We start from the raw sequence: 4,801 nt of genomic DNA on the forward strand, positions 1-4,801 counted from the left end.
ACAGCAGCTCTGCCATTTTCTGCGAGCAGCGAAACCACGGATGTAGAGATCTTGGTCAAGCGACGGCGATGAACCTGCAGTGCCACGAAGAACGACTGATTCGTCATGGGTATCTATAATCTGATTCAAGAAAAAGTGCAAAATATTGGTCATATGAGAAAGAAAGCTCGCGGATGCAGGGATAAAGAGATTTGATCAGCGGAGCAAAGCTGTGCTGGGTATTTAAATCCAAACATGCCCTTCCCGTTTCCTTTGCCCGTTTCTTGTGCATGTACGTGGTGATAAAGGTGGAATAGAAGCGGTAGGGGTTAATAGAGGGGAGAGGAGGCGTGGGAGAAGATGCACCGGCCAGGATATTAAAGAGTTGCTATTGCATTATGACAGGGAAGGAAGTGGGGACTCTCTTATTACGGATCCGTTATTTAGGTGTCAAATAATTGATGACCTGGTCTCACAGAATTTGTTGGCAAGACTGCTGAGGTGGCAGTCTAGGATTGCTTGTAGATACATGATGAGGTGGATACCTTGCATGTGCAGGAAAATGGGATCACCTATTAAGAATAGAAAGATGAGTGATGCGTTGAGACGCAAATGAATTACAAAATACATACGTTTCTGAGCGTGTCAGATCCGTTGACTAAAACCTCTCCCGTGAGTAATACATGATAAAGTACCGGAAGGCCAAGGTGTTATATCTTTACAAATGTAAACTAGATTATTGACTCTAGTGCAAGTGGGAGACTGTTGGAGATATGCCCAAGAGGCAATAATAAATGGTTATTATATATCTTTGTGTTTATGATAATGTTTATATATCATGCTATAATTGTATTAACCGAAACATTAATACATGTGTGATATATAGACAACAAAGAAGTCCCTAGTATGCCTCTTAAACTAGCTTGTTGATTAATGGATGATTAGTTTCATAATCCTGAACATTGGATGTTATTAATAACAAGGTTATATCATTATATGAATGATGTAATGGACACACCCAATTAAGCGTAGCATAAGATCTCGTCATTAAGTTATTTGCTATAAGCTTTCGATACATAGTTACCTAGTCCTTATGACCATGAGATCATGTAAATCACTTATACCGGAAAGGTACTTTGATTACATCAAACGCCACTGCGTAAATGGGTGGTTATAAAGGTGGGATTAAGTATCCGGAAAGTATGAGTTGAGGCATATGGATCAACAAGTGGGATTTGTCCATCCCGATGATGGATAGATATACTCCGGGCCCTCTCGGTGGAATGTCGTCTAATGTCTTGCAAGCATATGAATAAGTTCATAAGAGACCACATACCACGGTACGAGTAAAGAGTACTTGTCGGGAGACGAGGTTGAACAAGGTATAGAGTGATACCGAAGATCAAACCTCGGACAAGTAAAATATCGCGTGACAAAGGGAATTGGTATCGTATGTGAATGGTTCATTCGATCACTAAAGTCATCGTTGAATATGTGGGAGCCATTATGGATCTCCAGATCCCGCTATTGGTTATTGGTCGGAGTGAGTACTAAACCATGTCCGCATAGTTCACGAACCGTAGGGTGACACACTTAAAGTTGGATGTTGAAATGGTAGAACTTGAATATGGAATGGAGTTCGAATATTTGTTCGGAGTCCCGGATGAGATCCCGGACATCACGAGGAGTTCCGGAATGGTCCGGAGAATAAGATTCATATATAGGAAGTCATATTCCAAGTTTGGAAATGATCCGGTGCATTTATGGCAGGTTCTAGAAGGTTCTAGAAAAGTCCGGAAGAAATCACCATGGAAAGTAGAGTCCCGGAGGGACTCCACCTTGCATGACCAGCCAACCCTAAAGGGAGGAGTCCAAGGTGGACTCCCCTAGGGTGGCCGGCCAACCCACCTCAAGGAAAGGTAGGAGTCCCACCTTGGGTAGGACTCCCTCCTTGAGTAGGTTTCCCACATATGGGAGGTTTTAGTGTTGGGGTGTTATCACCAGAATTTAACCGAGTCAGAGGTGGGCCGCAATCAAGATGGGCTTAAAGGAAGTATACATGGAGAATTATGTGAATCGGCCTTTTATACCAAGTTGGGCTTAATTGCCCATGTATCTGTAACATATTAGATCGTATTTTAGTTTAGAGATAGAATCTTACTCGTGCACGGTTTAGTGCACGAGTACATTAGAAAGTCCGCTGGACTATAAATATGTACCTAGGGTTTATGGAATAAACAACAACTCACGTTCAACCCCAAACAAACCAATCTCGGCGCATCGCCAACTCCTTCATCTCGAGGGTTTCTATCGGGTAGCGACATGCTGCCTAGATCGCATCTTGCGATCTAGGCAGCACAAGCCCCACGTTGTTCATGCGTTGCTCGTATCGAAGCGCTTTTGATGGCGAGCAACGTAGTTATCATTAGATGTGTTAGGGTTAGCATTGTTCTTCGTTTAAGCATGCTTACGTAGTGCAACCCTTGCATATCTAGCCGCCCTCACGCCTATCTCAGGTGTGGGGGCGGCACCCCGCTTGATCATTATTTAGTAGATCTGATCCGTTACGATTGCTCCTTAAACTGCAAGGATTAGTTTAATATCTGCAATAGTTAGGCCTTACAAAGGGGGGGAGGATCCAGTGGCACGTAGGGTGGCGTTCGCAAGTCCTAAACAGGATGTTCCGAGGATCAGCTTCATGTTGGTTTTTTGGCCTTGTTTAGGATCGGCTTACGAGCACCGTGCGTGGCCGCGAGGCCCAACCCGGAGTAGGATGATCCGATTATGCGGTGAAAACCCTAAATCGTCGTAGATCTAATTAGCTTTATCTTGATCAAGCAGGACCACCAAGTATTCGTGCACCCCGTACGAATCATGGGTGGATCGGCTCTTTGAGCCGATTCACGAGATAACCCGAGAGCCGATCGAGGCTCGTATTTAACGTTTACATGTATGCCCCGCAGAAACTAAGCGAGGCATCCCCATCACCTTCCCGGCCAGGTATAGGTCAGGTGGCACGCCCTTGCACTTCGCATCGCCGCGTGTGACCGGAAGAGCATTGCGGGCCGTCGCTCGGAGGGGTCTCAGCCAGCCGCAGCTCTAGGCTCTTCCCGGCTCTACGGTGTTGACAAGGCCGCTGCCCGCCGGTGGGTTTTGGCAGTCAACACATTCCGGCACGCCCGGTGGGACAATCGTCTACATCAACCACATCGCCATCTACATCCGAGATGGCGGACGGCACGCCGGTCACTTACGAGGAGCTGCCCGACGAGCTCAAGAAGCAATACAACGAGATCAAGGCCACCCTCGAAGCCGACCTCATCGGCTCCTTTCAGAGAACCCGTTCCCATGGCATCAGATGGAAGGGATTCTCACCGCAAGGTGCACTCGATGGGATAGACCTCTCTGCCCCGTCGGAGGAACGCACCAGGGACTGCGGCAGGAGATCAACTACTTGGTGGCTCACTCGCTACATCGCCACTCGAAAACTTGGTCAACGTGTTGGAGCGTGTCGCTCTGCGCGTGATCCAGGAGATCATGAGCCACCAGTACTCGCCGTCAGGACCAGCTCTCGGGACTCATCAAGGAGAGTTGCCATTCCAGTCCCGTCCACCGCTGCCATATGTGTTGGCAGCACCTGCTGAAGTGCCGACTACACCGGCATTCCTCGTCTACAAGATTGGTGGTGACCCTAGTGACTACCAGTTCTTAATGGAGGCGCCTAAGGAGATCCCTCAAGGATACGCGTGCACGTATGTGCCGGATTGTGGTGATCGGGCGCTCACAAACCAGGCCACAACATCGGGGACTCCGGCGAAGACAGGAGGAACGTCAGCAACAGAGCTCGAGAAGCAGACGTGGCTAACTAAGTACGCCACACCGACGAAACTCCCGAGCCCAGCTCCTGCAGTTGGCTCAGAGCTGGAAAAGCAAACATGGCTGGCTAAGTACGCCACTGATACGTCTCCAACGTATCGATAATTTCTTGTGTTCCATGCCACATTATTGATGTTATCTACATGTTTTATGCACACTTTATATCATATTCGTGCATTTTCTGGAACTAACCTATTAACAAGATGCCGAAGTGCCGCTTGTCGTTTTCTGCTGTTTTTGGTTTCAGAAATCCTAGTAAAGAAATATTCTCGGAATTGGACGAAATAAAAGCCCGAGAGGCCTATTTTCTCACGAAGCTTCCGGAAGTCCGAAGGAGAGACGAAGAGGGGCCACAGGGCGCCAAACCCTAGGGCGGCGCGGCCCCCCCCCTGGCCGCGCCGCCCTGTGGTGTGGGCCCCCGTGCCGCCTCTTGACTTGCCCTTCCGCCTACAAATAGCCTCCGTGACGAAACCCCCGCATCGAGAGCCACGATACGGAAAACATTACCGAGACGCCGTCGCCGCCGATCCCATCTCGGGGGATCCAGGAGATTGCCTCCGGCACCCTGCCGGAGAGGGGAATCATCTCCCGGAGGACTCTACACCGCCATGGTCGCCTCCGGAGTGATGAGTGAGTAGTCTACCCCTGGACTATGGGTCCATAGCAGTAGCTAGATGGTTGTCTTCTCCCCATTGTGCTATCATTGTCGGATCTTGTGAGCTGCCTATCATGATCAAGATCATCTATATGTAATTCTATATGTTGCGTTTGTTGGGATCCGATGAATAGAGAATACTTGTTATGTTGATTATCAAAGTTATGCTTATGTGTTGTTTATGATCTTGCATGCTCTCCGTTATTAGTAGATGCTCCGGCCAAGTAGATGCTTTTAACTCCAAGAGGGAGTACTTATGCTCGATAGTGGGTTCATGCCCGCATTGACACC

Source organism: Lolium rigidum, chromosome 6, assembly GCF_022539505.1.
Source record: "Lolium rigidum isolate FL_2022 chromosome 6, APGP_CSIRO_Lrig_0.1, whole genome shotgun sequence".
Classification (NCBI taxonomy): domain Eukaryota; kingdom Viridiplantae; phylum Streptophyta; class Magnoliopsida; order Poales; family Poaceae; genus Lolium; species Lolium rigidum.